The sequence below is a fragment of the Macaca fascicularis genome, chromosome 10, assembly GCF_037993035.2.
Source record: "Macaca fascicularis isolate 582-1 chromosome 10, T2T-MFA8v1.1".
Classification (NCBI taxonomy): domain Eukaryota; kingdom Metazoa; phylum Chordata; class Mammalia; order Primates; family Cercopithecidae; genus Macaca; species Macaca fascicularis.
The window spans coordinates 68,675,349-68,694,453 of NC_088384.1; the positions used below are offsets into that span (position 1 = coordinate 68,675,349).

At 40.5% G+C, this 19,105-nt stretch overlaps 1 protein-coding gene and 1 non-coding gene across 3 annotated transcripts in view; one reads left to right on the forward strand and one right to left on the reverse strand.

Moving 5' to 3' along the window:
- Positions 1–19,105, reverse strand: part of DTD1 (D-aminoacyl-tRNA deacylase 1) — a 178,545-nt gene that overhangs the window by 148,853 nt on the left and 10,587 nt on the right. The gene's annotated exons all lie outside the window — the stretch shown is intronic.
- On the forward strand, positions 10,916–11,036 carry LOC123567373 (U6atac minor spliceosomal RNA). The gene has a single exon (XR_006690288.2). It is a non-coding gene; the product is annotated as a U6atac minor spliceosomal RNA (small nuclear RNA).

The window sequence follows — 19,105 nt, forward strand, 5'->3', positions numbered from 1 at the left end:
GTCCTGGAGCTAGTAATTGAAGGCTAACCAAGATAATGAGATTCACCCAGCCATTTTAGCATACACAGATCATTTAAGAGTATAACCATTATTAAAAATACAAAAGATGTTTTTAAAGTCCTAATTTATTTTTACATTTCTAATGCAAAATATATATGGAATAAGCTTATTTCAAACAAAAAAGATGGATTAAGCAAGTACTTCAGTAATAAGTGTTATAGGCAAAGACCATGAATGGAGGCTAAAATTAGTGAGTGGGAGCAGGTTGAGTAACAGGATATTTGCATAGTCTCAAATTATCTCCACAAGAAACACTGACCAATTACAAAGTGGAAAACAGTAACTTGACAGAGAAAAATCTGGCAAATAATGAGACACGTCAACACCATGTGCCCCAACACGACGCACTGAGAAGGGTACAAGATCACTTTCGTAGTATTCCTGCCACAAAATGCCTAACTTTAATCATGAGAAGACATCAGGCAGACACATAATGAAGGACATTCTACAAACTGACAAAATAAGTGACTCTTCAAAAGTGGCAACGCCATGAAAAACAAGGAAAGACAAGGCAATCACCACATTTTGGGAGAGACTAAGAAGCTGCAACAACTAAACGCAGTTTGGAATTCTGGATTGAATCCTGGACCAGAAAAAAGGACATCAGTGGGACAACTGGCAAAATTCAAATAAGGTCTGTAGTTTAGCCAATAGTATGTTACCAGTGTTAATTTCCTCATTTTGATAACTGTACTATGTAAGATGTTATCAATAGAAGTTGGGTGAAGCTTATTATTTGTCGAACTTTTCTGTAAGCCTAAATTATTTCAAAATAAAAAGTTAACAGCCAGGCGTGGTGGCATGCACCTATAGTTCCAGGTATTTGGGAGGCTGAGAGGCAGGAGGATCACTTGAACCAGGAGTTAAAGACCAGCCTGGGCAACATGGCAATACTCTACCTCTTAAAAATTTTTTTCTTTAAATTGAGTATGGTGGCACATGCCCATAGTCCCAAGTACTTTGAGGCTAAGGCAGGAGGATTGCTTGAGCCCAGGAGCTCAAGGCTGCAGTGAGCTATGATCATAACACTGTACTCTAGCCTGGGTGACAGAATGAGACCCTATCTCAAAAAAAAAAAAAAAAAAAAAAAAAAAGAGCCTATGAAAGCTGTAGGAAAGTTTTTAAAAATAAAAATGAATAAAATGAAATACAAAAGAATTAAAGAAATATATTCCATCCAGCATTTTAGTTGGTTCAGTTGTTTGCCCAAGCCACTAGAAGGCTGGCGTTGCCACCAACTGAGATAGGTAAGCTGACAGTGTCATGGTTTGGGGTTACGAAGTGAAATTAAGAGGTCAGGGTTAGACACATTGAGTTTGGGGGTCTCTTAGACACCCAAGTAGGGATATGTAAACAGGCAGTCAACCTTAATGTGTCTAATGCAGGGACCCAGAGAATTCATAAATTTAACACACTCCAGGTAAAAATAATATGATTACTTTCTGGAAGTGTATAAGCTGATTTAAAAATTCATATGAAAAAATAAACATTTAAGAAGAGCTAGGAAAAACTCTAAAGAACAATGTGGGAGAAATTAACCTTACCTGATAGGAAAGCATAGTAAAAATCCTCAATAACTAAAAGAGTGTGTTCAGCATATAAACAGATAAGACAGATGGACAAAAAGGATAGAAAGCAAATTTTTTCAGTGAATGGAAGTTTTTTTAAATTAAAATTATAAACTAAAAATAATAAAGTTTAAAAGTTCAAAAATACATACAAGAATTTACTGGAAGATCGTAGGCCGGGCGCGGTGGCTCAAGCCTGTAATCCCAGCACTTTGGGAGGCCGAGGCGGGTGGATCACGAGGTCAGGAGATCGAGACTATCCTGGCTAACATGGTGAAACCCCGTCTCTACTAAAAATACAAAAAAAAAACTAGCCGGGCGTGGTGGCGGGCGCCTGTAGTCTCAGCTACTTGGGAGGCTGAGGCGGGAGAATGGCGTGAACCCGGGAGGCGGAGCTTGCAGTGAGCCGAGATCACGCCACTGCACTCCAGCCTGGGAGACACAGCGAGACTCCGTCTCAAAAAAAAAAAAAAAAAAAAAAAAGAATTTACTGGAAGATAAAGCCAGAAACTCAAATTAGTAAAGCTAAAGGCGGCTTTTTAAATAAATAGTTTTGGGAAGCCATTTAGTAAATACCTGAAGAAAAAGATAAGTGTTCAATCCATGCTTTACATTTATATGGGATAAACTACAAACAGATAAAATATTTCAAAGTAAAAAATGAAAGCAAAAAAGCAGAAGAGGAGGCCGAGTGTGGTGGCTCACGCCTGTAATCCCAGCACTTTGGGAGGCTGAGGCAGGCAGATAGCCTGAGCTCAGGAGTTCGAGACCAGCCTGGGCAACACGGTGAAATCCTGTCTTTACTAAAATATAAAGAATTAGCCGGGCGTGGCGGTGTGTACCTGTAGTCCCAGCTACTCAGGAGGCTGAAGCAGGAGAATCGCTTGAACCCAGGAGGCAGAGGTTACAGTGAGCCAAGATCGCACCACTGCACTCCAGTCTGGGTGACAGAGTAAGACTCATCTCCAAAAAAAAAAAAAAAAAAAAAAAGCAGGAGAGGGAAAAATAGCCAAATTTCTTTGTAATTTTGGAGTAGAAAATGTCATATGAATCATAGGAAACTTGATTCAAAAGCCAGCAGCCATTTCAAAAAATTGACAATCTACTGCTTAAGGATCGAAATTGTCTACCCAGCAGTCCCTTAAGCAAGGTCAAAGAGTAAATGACAAAATAGAGAAAGATATTCGCAACTCATAGCATGTATAAAGCACTCAAAGAAATAAAGAACCTGACAAATAACTTCACAGAAAAAATGAACAGGCCAGGGGAGGTAGCTCATGCCTGTAATCCCAGCACTTCGGAGGCTAAGGTGGGAAGATAGCTTGAGCCTAGGAACTTGAGACCAGCCTGGGTAACATAGTGAGACCCTGTCTCTACAAAGTATAAAAATAGCCAGGCATGGTGACTCACGCCTGTGATCCCAGCACTTTGGAAGGCCGAAGCAGGTGGAATACCTGAGATCAGGCGTTCGAGACAAGCCTGACCAACATGGTAAAACCCCATCTCTACTAAAAATACAAAAATTAGTTGGGCGTGGTGGTGGATGCCTGTAATCCCAGCTACTCAGGAGGCTGAGGCAGGAGTATCGCTTGAACCAGGGAAGTAGAGGTTGTAGTGAGCCAAGATGATGCCATTACACTCCAGCCTGGGCAAGAAGAACAAAATTCCATCTCAAAAAAAAAAATTTTTATATATATGTGTGTGTGTATGTGTGTATATAATTATATATGTCTCTATATGTATACATATATATGTAAACATATATACACATATATGTATGTATATACAATTTTTGTATTATATGCGTAATATGTATTAATATTACATATGTATTTATATAAATAATTTTTATATATATTAGCTGGGCATGGTTGTACATGCCTGTGGTCCCAGCTACTCAGGAGGCTGAGGTGGGAGGATTGCTTTAGCCTGGGAGGTCAAGGCTGCAGTGACCCATGATCATGCTGCCACTACACTCCAGCCTGGATGACAAAGAGCCAGATCCTGTCTCAAAAAAACAACAAAAAAAGGACAAAGCACGTAAACAGCTAAGAGAAAAGGAAATACAAGTCAGTCAAACATCTGAAAAAATGTCCAACCACACACTGTACATTAAAACTACAATGGGATATCTATTAGATGGGTGAAATTCTAGAAGTTCAAAATACACTCTGCCAACAGAGCTAAGAGAAATATGGTAGTCTTACACTGCAGAAAGGTGCGGTGCCTACAAACAGCTATCTGGCACCATCTATCCCATTTCTGAGAATTTCTCCAACAGGTATCTCCCGACTGCATATGAAGTGGCACACGTACAAATGTATTCATCATGTCACTGTTTTTAAGAGACAAAAATGAGAAATAACCCAGGAGTCCAACAATACAAGATCTATTAAATAAGCCAGGCTATAGTCCTGCCATAGAACAGTACACAGCAGTTTAAAAAGAGAGATTTAATTTGTTCAGAATAGAAAAGAAAAAAAAAGAAGTCTCTATGAACTGGTATGAAAATAATCTCGGGCCGGGCGCAGTGGCTCAAGCCTGTAATCCCAGCACTTTGGGAGGCCGAGACAGGCAGATCACAAGGTCAGGAGATCGAGACCAGCCTGGCTAACATGGTGAAACCCCGTCTCTACTAAAAAAATACAAAAAACTAGCTGGGCGTGGTGGCGGACGCCTGTAGTCCCAGCTACTCGGGAGGCTGAGGCAGGAGAATGGCTTGAACCCGGGAGGCGGAGCTTGCAGTGAGCTGAGATCTGCCCACTGCACTCCAGCCTGGGCGACAGAGCGAGACTCCATCTCAAAAAAAAAAAAAAAAAAAGAAAATAATCTCTAGGACACACTGTGAAAAATTTTTTAAAGCCAAGATATAAAACAGTACCTCACATCATACCTTTTGTATAGAAAGGGAAATATTTTTTAAAAATTCATATTTGCTCACATTTGCAAACGGATAGATGGATAGAAAAAATTAATAAAAGTGATTATCTCTAGAGAGCAAGCAAAACAGGCTGGACAGAGACACGAATGAGAGCAAACCTTTCCAATTTAGACCTTTTCATATCATTTTGATATTTGAACTACCTCATCATACTACCTATTCAAGCATTAATTACAAGAATAAAGTTAGAGGACTCACACCTCCCAATTTCAAAACTTACTACAAAGTTACAGTAATCAAAACAGTATGGTACTGTGTAAGGACAGAAACATAGAACAATGAAATAGAACTGAGAGTCTAGAAGTAAACCCTCATATATATGGTCACAAATATACATGTGTATATGTATATACATTATATTATATACATACATTACAAAAAATTATATATATAGAATATAATATATTCTATATTTTTTTTTCCTGAATTCATAGTCCCTGAATCAATAAGGTTTTGAACTCTTCCCATTCCTCCTGTTGAATGATTCAGACTTTTCCTTGCATCCCAAGTCACCTTACTTACTTGGATTGTAACAACAGTGAACAGAAGTTTCTTTCTACCTATGCCTGTATCTTCTTTTAAAATTTGTCTTTATTTCTTCCAATTGAATTGCCATAATAGACTCTTGGGCAAGGAGAAAGAACTGATCCTGCAATTCATGGTCAGAAGTGTGGAGGATATTCAGGAAATGAGATAAAAGAGAGGAAGGAGAATAAGGACAGGAGGGGGAAAGAGCCCAGAGAGAATGGAAAGAATAGAAAGGATGGCAAGGTCACCAAAATGGGCCAGTCCTCATCTCCTGAGACCCAGAGGCATTCATTGCACAAAATAACAAAGCACCTGCTGTGCATAAGGCATGCTGCCATTATTGCAGGAGTGCAAAACTCCACCATACCACTGACACTGCTTTTTAAAAAAAAATTTTTTTAGAGACAGGGTCTTACTCCATCACCCAGGCTAGAGTGCAGCAGCGTGACCATAGCTTGCTGCGGCCTTGAACTCCTGGGCTCAAGCAATCTCCTGACTCAGCCTCTCAAGTAGCTGGGACTACAGGCGTGCACCACCACACTCAGCTAATTTTTTCTTTTCTTTTCTTTTCTTTTTTTTTTTTTTTTTTTTGTAGAGATGGGGTCTTGCTATGTTGCCCAGGCTGGTCTAGAACTCCTGGGCTGAAGTGATTCTCCTGCTTCGACCTCCCAAAGTGCTGGGATTACAGGCGTGAGCCACTGTGGTGGCTGACATTGCTTTTAGGGTGACCATGGTTATTTTAGGTAGGGGAAGGGAGAACTGGCAAGATCAGGTTGCTGTTCACAATAGATAATCAACTAAGCACATCAAGGAAATCATGAAAAGATAGAGTTTAATAATGAAAGTGGATACATTTGGGAAAAGGGATGCTAAATTGTAGCTATGGAGATGATGTACGTGTAAGACCAAAAAAGTGACATGCAGGAATAAATACGGAAGTCAGTAAGCAAATTAGTGAATAGAATGAAAGAAAAGAATGAGAGAAAATATAAACCTATTTGGCCAAAATCAGTTGGACATCTGTGTCAAACTTTTACACAAGAGCATCAGCCTGGACCAGTCTGCCAACCCTACCATTCATTAACAATGAAGACACGATCCCACGTTGTAATTTCCTAAATTTACAAGAAAAATAATGCCTTTGGCATCATAGTCTTTGCCAAAGTATATAAAACAGGCTTCCACTGAAAGTTCACTCATGCTGTTAAAATGCTTTAAATAGTAAACATTAGAAAATTAAACAAATCCACAGAAATCAAGTACCAAGCACAAAACAAAAACTAGACGTGGTCTTCCAGCTCCTGGCACCTTTTTGCATTATGAAGTGGGAGAGGCACGGGCATCATGGACGCCCCACGGAGCACACAGAGCAGAAGCGGTCATAAACTGCTGCTCTCCTAACATGTCTGTCCACATTTCTCTAGCTCTTAGACGCCCACAACAAATCAGGCCCAGCAGAGAATATACAGGTAATCCTTTTGAATACTGCAGCTGCTTCTGATTTGCTGAACAAAGCTGACCGGTGAATGTTTTCCTGAGCCCATTACAAACGCCTCAGAGCTGGAACTAGAAGCTTGAGCGGAGGTTGCTCTTCTCCACTATTCCATTTTGGTTTAACTTTTTTTTTTCCTAACTATAAAAGCAATGCATGTTTAACACTCAACTTGGAGAGTGTTCAATGCCTCCTGTCAAATGAGGCCTTCAGCATTCATGTGAAGGCTGGAGATCCCTGAGGGGCTGCAGAGGACACAAGTGACCCAGTTTCCTGTGCCTATTCAGTCAGTCTGGGGACCCAATAATGCACCCTCAACCTTTAGCTCATTCTCAGTAGAATGGAAAATATGATAGGACTATGCACTAGAGTTTTTCCCCTAAAGCAATGATTCGAGAAACAGCCATGAAATGAGGAAAGTTCCACCCTTCGAGAGCAGCAGGGTTACGAGCTGTGGAAGACTAGAGATGGCTACAAACTCTTTGACACTCCTGCCATTGCAGGGTGGGACTGTATCCCCTTCCCTTGAATCTGGGTAGGCTGTGAGACTGCTTTGACCAACACTGTATGACAGAAGTGAGGCTGTGCCACTTCCCAGGCCTGGTCTGAAGGGATCAGCACATCTGTTACCATCTTGGGACACCTGCTCTTGCAATGCTCACTGTGAAGGAAGCCAGCACCATGTTATGAAGCCAACTGCCCTGAGACCACCAGGTTGGGAGGAGCCCAGTAACATGGTGAGGCTGAGGATGAGAAGTGGGGAGGAGTGGGGGCAGGAGAGTAGAAAGGGGAAGAGGGTACAGTGCGGCCATTTTAGACGGAAGAAAGGAAGGAAGGGATTGAAGGAGAGTGGAAGAAAGAGTGAGCAGGAGGAAGGAAGGCAGGAAGGGAAGGAGGGAGGGAGAGAGGGAGGGAGAAGGGAAAATGTGTGCAAGCCTAGGGAGCTTGCTGGGACACAGGAAAAGCCTCTAAATGGGCCCACACAAAAACACTTCCTGATACTACAGCCTGCAGCTTCTCTCATCCTTCTCATCTCAGCTTAAATATCTCTCCCGGCTGTCTTTGCCGCTAACAAACATAGAAGTCAGCCAGTGCACCAGATGACCAAGTTGCCAGATTGCCAACAGTGTTTTTCAGCAATCTGGTCTCTCTTCCACTCCTCCATCCAAGTCTGTCCCTGAACTTCTTGAATCTGCTCAGGCCAGTCACGCACCTACCTAGAGCTGGATACTCTAGCGGCTTTACTGCGGACCTGGCCATGAACTCTGTCATTTCTCTAGCCGAAGCAGACAGCTAATCCTCCTGCCCTGATGTTCATCCTATCCCTACCTTGTCTCCTATGCAAAGAGGAGTGCATTTTTACACAATGCATTCAGGATATCACCTGGCCCAGGTTTTCCTGAGAACTGCACTGCCACAGGGCTGCTTCTTTGGGTGTCCAGTCATCCTAGTTTGCCCAGGACTTAAGGGTTTCTAGGGATGTGGGATGCTCAGTGCTTGAGCAGGAGCATGCTGGGAAAACCTGATCTCTCCTCTGAGGCTGGTCTGTCCAGTGCCCCAGGTCATTACAATAGAAGAAGAGGCTCAGAGAGTTTTTAAAAGAAAAATAGGCCAGATGCAGTGGCTCACACCTGTAATCCCAGGACTTTGGGAGGCCAAGGCGGGCAGATCACTTAAGCCCAGGAGTTTGAGACCAGCCTGCGCAACATGGCGAAATTGTCTCCAATCTTTTACACTTTATGTAAAATATAAAAGAAAAACAGTGGGGGTGTTTCCAATTTAAACAGCACACCAGTCAATATTTAACGAGGGGCAACAGCACATACCCACATACAGGCACAAAGATCAACAACATTCTGCATGGGGATTGGTTTGATGAGTCAGGAAGATTCAACAAATGACCTACACACAGCTCTGGCAATATCATGCCCAAGCACATGTGCAGCCACCACCTTAGCACCTAACCCTGTTATTCATCCCTAACACTCCCTCAAAGCATGCACCACACCAGTCACCTCAGAAGGTTCTGCGGACACTTGTTTCTGAAAGGAGAATCGCTCACATACAACTGGTAAATGAAAGTGCATATACCACAGAGGCTGTATCTGGGCAGAGGTGGGTTTTCTCAGACAAGGAGAGCCAGAATAGTGGGAATAAAATGACGGCCTTCAGCAAAAAAGCCCTAAGCACTGGCAGCAGAAGCCCCTAAAAATATCTTATTAAAATAAAAAACAAGTGCCTACTGCTTTCCAACCCAGCCACAGGACTTCGGCGTTCTGCTATTAACTCCATTTTTCCCATAAGCCCTGAGAGTTTTAGCAGCGGTTTTACAGAGCAGGAGGTTTCTTAGGAACGTTTACCATGCTGCAGCAGAAACAGCCACACTGGTTTAGTATCTCTCTTCTCTAGATCATGAGCTCCTTCAGGACAGGAACTGCATCACTCTTACTTGGCACTATATACCCAGAGCCTAGCACAAGGGCTGACAGATAAAGTGTCTTGTTGACGGATAAGTCACAAAACTGACTTGAATGGAACCAATAACATCTTCTGCAGCAGAAACAGGACTAAAACCCTGGATGAATATCACTGCTCAGAGAGGAAGGACACTCTGGCCTCAGGGCACACTGCTCCCCTTCCTAGGCCCAAATGAGGCCCAAAAACCCCTCCGCTGATTTCCTTGATCATGACGGAGAAGGCAGGAAAGTCCCAGTAGACTCAATAAATACAAAAAGATAATAGAAAAGGGCCAGGCGCAGTGGCTCATGCCTGTAATCCCGGCACTTTGGGAGGCGGAGGTGGGCAGATCACTTGAGGTCAGGAGTTCCAGACCAATCTGGCCAACATGGTGAAACCCTGTCTCTACTCAAAATACAAAAATTAGCCCGGTGTGGTGGCAGGCACCTGTAGTCCCAGCTACTCAGGAGGCTGAGGCAGGAGAATCGCTTGAACCTGGGAGGAGGAGGTTGCAGTGAGCCCAGAGTGCACCAGTGCACTCCAGCCTGGGCGACAAAGTGAGACTGTCTCAAAATAAAAGAAAAGAAAGACAACAGAAAAGGCCAATAAGCCAAGAAGATGTGAATTTTACAGTGAAGCAAAGATATAAGTGAAGCTCAGGTTCTAGAGACAGCTGCTGGTTCAAATCCAGGCTCTGCCATTTATGTGCTGAGTGACCTTCCATAGGTTACCCTGCTGCACTTCACCTACAGAATGGCAGTAATCCTCATATTCACCTCTTAGGATTGTTGTGAGGATTCAACGAGATAAAGAATGAAAGAGTGTTTGCTTTGCACAGGGCCTGTATAACAAGCCCTCAACAGAGGTATTTTGGCATGTTATTAACTAACAATAATAATAAACATGTATGGGCCAGGCACGGTGGCTCACCCCTGTAATCCCAGCACTTAAGGCAGGTGGATCACAAGGTCAGAAAGTCGAGATCAGCCTGGCCAAGATGGTGAAACCCCGTTTCTACTAAAAACACAAAAATTAATTAGCCAGGCACGGTGGTGGGCGCCTGCAATCCCAGCTACTCAGGAGGCTGAGGCAGGAGAATCGCTCGAACCCGGGAGGCGGAGGTTGGAGTGAGCTGACATCGCGCCACTGCACTCTAGCCTGGGTGACAGTACAAGACTCTATCTTAATAGTAATAATAATAATAAACATGTGTGAGGACCAAACCGTAACTAGCTTCCCCTCCAGGGTTCCACTGTATACAGAACAAGTGAAAGAGCTTGGGGTTATATTACCAAGCAGGCCATAAAACTACAGGAGCCAAAAGAGCTGGCCTGCTGTCCGCACATGCACCACAGCAGGGACCATGTGGGAAGAGCTGTGGCAGATGAGAAAATGTCCCTAATCCCCTCCTCTGGCAGGGATGTGAGGAACACAGATAAGGAACAAAGGGGACAACGATCTTCTCTCTGTCACTAACAACAAGTAAGAGAAACAAATCAAATATAAATGTAAAATAAAATTTCACTTAGAAAAGGAGAAGGGAGTAAAAAAATGTTAAATCTAATTAAACTTTACGTTTTAAAGTGGCTGAAGTGGTCTTAAAAATCCAAAAATAAAGAAAATGTATTTAGCATTTCATCTGCATTCCAACATCCCTTGGGCTCACAGTCTTTTCATACTGGAGCTAGAAGCCAAATTCTCAAAATTAATCAAAAGACAGCAAATGTGTAACGCATGCTCTATGCATTTTGTTTCATTGGAGGCTGTAAAAGAGATAAGGCCAAAAGAAAACGTGACACACTGTTGATATAATTGTAGGACTTCTGGAAGTTCAAAACATTTGGAAATAAATTTTGATTAAAACTGTATACGCTGTATGAAAGGACAGAAGGTTAGCCCTTGACAAGGATGGAAGGGGCCCTCGGGCCTGACAACATGCATCAGGTTAAGGCATTGCCACCTACTTCGTAGCATCTAACCATGATTTTTGACTCTTATTAGGGGAATAAGAAAGTAAATCTATAACCAACATTAAAATTACTTTGCACTTGTAATCAAAACAGTTCTATGATTTATCTTTGACTAGTCACAGAATTGTACATTCTGGTGTTTTCTGTTTTGTTTTGAGACAGGGTCTCGCTCTGTCACCCAGGCTGGAGTGCAGCAGGACCATCTCAGCTCACTGCAGCCTCAATCTCCTGTGCTCAAGTGATCCTCCCACCTCAGCCTCCTGAATAGCTGGGACTAGAGGCATGCAACTCCCATGTGTGGCTAATTTTTTTGCATTTTTTGTACAGACGAGGTTTTGTCATATTGCCCAGGCTGGTCTTGAATTCCTGGGCTCAAGCAATCCACCCATCTTGGCCTCCCAAAGTGCTGGGATTACAGGCATGAGCCACCATACCCAGCCATAAATTCTGGTTTTATAAGCCCAAGTCATTCTACATTTGCTTTTCCAAAATGCATTAAATTGTAATTTTAAAATCCTTTAAAAAAAACTGTTTATAATTTATGTCAATTTTTCATCAAAATGACCAGATGTATTATATACCATAAGCTTAAATTCTGATCCATTATGAAATTATTTATGATTGCCCCAGGCACTTCATATAATTACCTAGATAAAAATATCGATTATTTTAAAAAGTATGCCAGGTGTGGTGGCACATCATCTGTAGTCCCAGCTTGGGAGGCTGAGGAGAAAGGATCACTTGAGCCCAGGACTTCAAGCCCAGCCTAGGTAACATAGCAAGACTCTTTCTCTCAAAAAGAAATAAATAAATAAAAGGTGTTTTTAGGAATACAAACACCCAATAATAATAAACACTCCTCTTTAAAAACGTAGATGAAAGCAGTTTCGCTTTCATTCAAGCATTCCTTAACAACTATAAATGTTCACCCATTTAAAATGCCTTCACTTATGCTTTTCTGATATTCCTTGCTTTCATCTATGTTTCAAGAGACTTTAGAGTATTCTAAAACTCATCTGAGATTACTCAAAAATGGAATGATTCCACAAACACCTGCAAGCAGAGAAGAACAATGCTGGCAGCATCTAATCCTTGTCTCAGAAAAGAAAAATAATTACTCAGGGGACTTGACTTAATAACTCATTCTGTGAAGAAACATGTTTGCAGCAAACCACTTTGAAGGATCCCAGTGGACACGCGGTAGGAAAAACCACTGGAGACCTCCATGACCAGACTTGTAAATGGAGTTCTAAATTTGGATATTTCCAGGAGAGGCACATCTATTTTGCTCTATCAGAATCCAAGTAAGTGTGGGATTTGAATTAAGGTGGGAATGTTCTGTTCATCTAGAATCCATGTATTCTTATAGCAACTGGACATCTTTTACAAGTAGGAAGAGAATTAAAAGGAAATGCCAAGGAGGAGTAGGAATATCACCCATCTAAACATGAGCACATTGAATGAGCTGACAATCCTCAATGTGGGCTCTGCTACAGAGCTTCAAAAAATTTTTCATAAATGTCATTAATTAAGGTTGAAGATAGGCCTAATAAAAAAAATCTGGGTTTGTTTAATCCAGAGAGAGAAAGTGAAAGCACAGGAAACACTAAAGAGTTAACAAGTAGGATGGGCTTGGGGGCTCACGCCTGTAATCCCTGCACTTTGGGTGGCCATGTCAGGTAGATTGCTTGAGCCCAGGAGTTCAAGACCAGACTTGGCAACATAGTGAAACACCATTTCTACTAAAAAAAAAAAAAAATACAAAAAAAATTAGCCAAGTGTGGTGGCACGTGCCTGTGGTCCCAGCAACTTGAGAGGCTGAGATAGGAGGATCACCTGAGCCCAGAAGGTGGAGGTTGTAGTGAGCAGAGATCTAGTACCACTGCATTCCAGCCTGGGTGACAGAGTGAGACCCTGTCTAAAAACATAATAATAATAATAATAATAATAACTGTTTACAAAAGGGTGTAACTAGAGCAACAGATACTGCAGTTCAACACTGAAAGAGACATTCTACTTAGGAAGGGCTCAAAATGAACTGCATTACCAAAGTAGGCTACGTTTTCTAATTAAAAAAAATTTTTTTTCTTATGTATTTCTCCATGAAGACCTATGAGTATGTTTTCTAGTAACCTTGAAGAAAAAGGTAAAATATTATAATATTTAGTGCAATTTATCCTCAGACACATGGAAAGAAACTAGAAATGAATGACTCCTTTAAAAAGTCTTTACAGAATCATAGCTCTCCTGAAAACCAGGACCATTATTCTGAGACATTTTCTAGCTAAGTCTTGATTAGTCGAACTAGGTTGGCACACCCAAAAAGAAACAGATAAGCAGAGACCTAAATCTACATTATCCAATATGACAGCCATGACCTATACATGTCTTTTGGGCGCTTGAAATGTGGCTGGTCTGAATTGTTAAGTATAAACTACACACGAGGTTTTGAAGACTTATTACAAAATTCTTAGCACAAAAGTGGGGAAAAGAGAAACTTATAGCACTAAATGTGTATATTAGAAAAGAAGAAAGAACTAAAATCAATAATCTAGGTTTCCTCCTTAGGAAACTAGAAAAACAAGAGCAATTAAATGCAAAGTAAGCAGAAGAAAATCAATAATAAAAATTAGAGCAGAGTGCTTGCTTCAGTAGCACATATACAAAAATTGGAACAATACAAAGATTATTAGCATATAAAATTTTTTTTAAAAATAGAGCACAAATCAATTATATTGACAATAGGAAATCAGTAGAGAAAATCAAACCAAAAGCTGGCTCTTTGAAAAAATGAAGTCAATAAGCTTCTAGAAAGGATAATTAAGAAAAAAAAGAGAACACAAATCACCAATATCAAAAATGAAATAGAGGACATCACTATAGAGCCCATGGACATTAAAAAGAGGGTAAGGGGATACCACGAACAACTCTATATCCACAAATTTGATAACTTAGACAAAAAGACCAATTCCCTTAGTTTCTCAGGGTTCTCAAAGAAAAAAAATTAATTAATTAAGAAAAGACCAATTTCTTGAAAGGTACAATCTGCCAAAACTCTCACAAGAAGAAATAGACAGGTTGGGTGCAGTGGCTCATGCCTGTAATCCCAGCACTTTGGGAGGCCGAGGTAGGTGCATTACCTGAGGTCAGGAGTTTGAGACCAGCTCAGCCAACATGGTGAAATCCCTTCTCTACTAAAAATACAAAAATTAGCTGGGCATGGTAGCACGTACCTGTAATCCCAGCTACTCAAAAGGCTGAGGCAGGAGAATCGCTTGAACCTGGGAGGCGGAGGGTGCAGTGAGCTAAGATCACTCCACTGCACTCCAGCCTGAGTGACCAAGCTAGACTCCATCTCAAAAAAAAAAAAAGAAAGAAGAAGAAATAGACAATTTGGATAGACCTATGTCCATTGAGGAAATTGAATATTTAATAACCTTTCAAAAAGAAAGCACCAGGCCCAGATGGGTTCATTGATGAATTCTATCAAACATTTAAGGAATAAATTATACCAATTCTCTACAATCTATCTCTTTCAGAAGATAGAAGCAGTAGGGATACTTCCTAACTCATTCTATGGAGCCAGAATCTACCCTAATACAGAAACCAGATAAAGAAATTACAAGAGCCAGGCGCAGTGGCTCATGCATGTAATCCCAGCACTTTGGGGCCTAGGCGTGTAGATCACTTGAAGTCAGGAATTCGAAACCAGCCTGGCCAACATGGTGAAACCCCATCTCTACTAAAAATACAAAAATTAGCCATGTGTGGTGGCACATACCTGGATCCCAGCTACTCAGGAGGCTAAGGCATGAGAATCGTTTGAACCCAGAAGGCAGAGGTTGCAGAGCCAAGATTGCACCACTGCACTCCAGCCTGGACAACAGTCCAATAGCTCTCATTAATACAGACACAAAAATCCTCAACAAAAAGCAAATAGAATCCAACAATGTATAAAAAGAATTATATACCATGATCAAGTGGAATTTATCCCAGGTATGCAAAGCTGGTTCAATTCAAAAATAAATCAATCAAGCTAAAGAAGAAAAATCACATCATCACATCCATAAACACAGAAAAAGCATGTGATGAAATTTAATATCCAGTCATGATAGAAACTCTCAGTAAACTAGGAATGGTTTTTTGTTTTTTTTTTTTTTTGGAGACAGAGTCTCACTCTGTCATCCAGGCTGGAGTACAGTGGTGTAATCTCGGCTCACTGCAACCTCCGCCTCCCAGGTTCAAGGGATTCTCTTGCCTCAGCCTCCCAAGTAACTGGGATTACAGGTGCATGCTACCATGCCTGGTTAATTTTTGTATTTTTAGTAGAAATAGGGTTTCCCATGTTGCCCAGACTGGTCCCAAACTCCTGACTTCAGAAGATCTGACCACCTCAGCTTCCCAAAGTGCTAGGATTACAGGCGTGAGCCACCGCACCTGGCTGGGGGGAACTTCTTCAACTTTAAACAGTATCTTCAAAAAACCTACAGCTAACATCATACTTAACAGTGGGAAACTAGAAGCTTTCCCACTAAGAGCAGAAAGAAGCCAAGGATACCCCACTCACCACTCTTTCCAGCACTGGACTGGAAGTCCTAGCTAACAAAATAAGGAAAGAAAAGGAATTAAAAAGAAAAATAAAACTGTCTTTGTTTGCAGATGACATGATCATCCAAGAAGAAAATCCTAAACACTAAACAAAAAAAACTGAAGTCAGGCAGCGATTATAGCAAGGCTGAAGGACACAAAAGTCAATCGCTTTCCTATATACCAGCAATGAACAAGTGGAATTTGAAATTAAAAACACAATACCATTTACATTAGCACCCCCCAGAATGAAATACTTAGGTATAAATCTAAAAAAAATGTAGAAGATCTATGTAAGAAAAATTAAAGAAGTGATTAAAGACATCAGAGCACTAAATAAATGGAGAGATATTCCATGTTCATAGAGAGATTCAATACAGTCAAGGTGTCAGTTCTTCCCAACTTGATCTTTAGACTCAATGCAATCCCAATCTAAATCCAGCAAGTTATTTTGCAGATATCAACAAACTGATTCTGAAGTTTATATGGGGAGGCATAAGACCCAGAATGGCCAAAAAAATATTAAAAGAGAAGAACAAAGTTAGAGGGCTGACACTATACGACTTCAATACTTATAATAAAGCTACAATAAATAAGACAGTGTGGTATTGATGAAAGAAGAGAGAAACAGACCAATGGAAAAGAACAGAGAGCCCAGAATTCGACCCTGATAAATACAGTGAATTGATCTTTGACAAAGGAGCAAAGGCAATACAATGGAGCAAGGGGTCTTTTCAACAAATGATGTTGGAATAACTGGATATCCACATACAAAAAAGTGCATCTAGACAAAGACCACAGACCCTTCACAAAAATTATCTGAAATGAATCATAGGCCTAAATGTAAAATGCAAACCTATAAAGCTCCTGGAAGATAACAGGAAAAAAATCTAGATTTTGTTGGGTAGGATGATGACTTTTCAGATACGACACCAAAGGCACACTCTATGAAAATAAGAATTGATAAGCTGAGCATTGTTAAAATTAAAATTTTCCTCTCCATGAAAGGCACTGTCAAGAGAATGAAAAGACAAGCCACAGATTGAAAAAAATATTTACAAAAGACATATCCTATAAAGGATAAATATTTGCAAATTGAATATTCACAGAAGACATATCTGATAAAGGATAAATATTTCCAAGTTGAATATTTGCAAAAGACATATCTGATAAAGGACTAGTATGCAAAATATAAAAAGAACTTTTAAAACACAGAAAACAATCCAATTTTTCAAAATGGGCCAAGGACCTTAACAGATACCTCACCAAAGATGACATATAGATAGTAAATAAGCATATGAAAAAATGTTCCATATCGTATGTCATCAGGGAAATGCAAATTAAAATGAGGTACACTACATACCTATTAGAATGGCCAAATCCAAAACAATGACAACATCAAATACTAGCAAGAATGGAGAGCAACAGGAACTCTCATTCATTACTGGTGGGAACGCAAAATGATCCAGCCACTTTGCAAGACAGTTTGGCAGCTTCCTGACAAACTAAACATCCTCTTATTAAGTCTAGCAATTGCATTTCTTGGTATTTGCACAAAAGAGCTGAAAACTTATATACATACAAAACCTGCTATAAACACAGATGTTTAGCCAGGCATGGTGGCTCACACCTGTAATCTCAGAACTTTGGGAGGCTGAGGTGGGTGGATTACCTGAGGTCAGGAGTTCGAGACCTACCTGGCCAACATGGCAAAACCCCATCTCTACTACAAATACAAAAATTAGCCAGGTGTGGTGGCAGGCACCTGTAATCCCAGCTACTCGGCAGGCTGAGGCAGGAGAATCGCTTGAACCCATGAAGCAGAGGTGGCAGTGAGCCGAGATCACACTACTGCGCTCCAGCCTGGGCAACAGAGCAAAACTCTATCTCAAAAAATAAAATAAATAAAAAATAAGAAAACACATATGTTTATAGCGGCTTTATTCATAACTGCCTAAACTTGGAAACAATCAAAATATCCTTCAGTAAGTGAATAAACTGTGGTATCTCCAGACTACAGAACATCATTCAGTGCCAATACAAAATGAGCTATTAAGCCATGAAAAGAGAAACTTTAAATGCATACTACTAAGTCAAAGAAGCCAATCAGAAAAGGCTACACACTGTATTATTCCAACTATATGACATTCTAAAAACGGCAAAACTATGGAGGCAGTAAAAAGATCAGTGGTTGACAGGAGTTAGGGAAGAGAGAGAGATGAATAGCCAGAGCACAGAGGATTTTTACTAAAAATTACCATTACTGAGTATATACCCAAAGGGCTATAAATCATTCTACTATAAACACACATGCATACGTATGTTTACTGCAGCACTACTTACAATAGCAAAGACTTGGAATCAACCCAAATGTCCATCAGTGATAGACTGGATAAAGAAAATGTGGCACATACACACCATGAAATACTATGCAGCCATAAAAAAGGATGAGTTCATGTCCTTTGCAGGGACACGGATGAAGCTGGAAACCATCATTCTCAGCAAACTATCACAAGAACAGAAAACCAAACACCTCATGTTCTCACTCATAAGTGGGAGTTGAACAAGGAGAATACATAGACGTACCAGGGCCTGTTGAGGGGTGGGGGGCTAGGGGAGGGATAGCATTAGGAGAAATAACTAATGTAGGTGACAGGTGGATGGGTGCAGCAAACCACCATGGCACATGTATACCTATGTGACAAACCTGCACATTCTGCACATGTACCCCAGAACTTAAAGTATAAGAATAATTTTTTTTAAAAAAGACAAAATTTTACCAGAAAAGAAATGTCAGGCTAGGATTCCATGCCCAGCTAAGCAATCATAAAGAATTAAGGCAAAATAAAAACATTTTAAAACCTACAATGGCTATGTTCCACTAACAGACTCTTAGTAAACAACTGATATATCATAGAATGTGCTTCAGAAAGAAGAGCCCAAAGAAGGAAGCAAGACAGGTTGGTGGCCACAGAAATTGATAGAATATATTATCAAATACAGCCAGTTACAGATTATAAATAAATTACGATTAGAAGTGATTATGATTATGATGAAAAGAAAAGTGGCAACATGGATGAACCTTGAAAACATTATGCTAAGTGAAAGAAGCCAGGAAGAAAACCACACATTATATAATTCTATTTACATAAAATGTTCAGAATAGACAAATCTAAAGAGATGGAGAGTAGATTAGTGGCTGCCTAGGACTGGGGCAACAGAGAAGAGAGTGGGGAGTAGGCCAGCACTGTTGATAAGTACAGGATTCCTTTTAAGGGGGATAAAAGTGTCGTAAAATTAGATTGTGGCAATGGTTGCACAACTCTGAAAAAACTAAAAAAATTGACTTGTACACTTTAAATGGGTGAATTGTATAGTATGTGTATTATATCTCAATAAAGCCATTTTAAAAAGTAGAACCAGAAAGGAAAAGGGGATGTTCAAATATACTAAGATCCTCTTAAATTTTGATAGAAATTTTTGTAACTATTTATGAATGGTA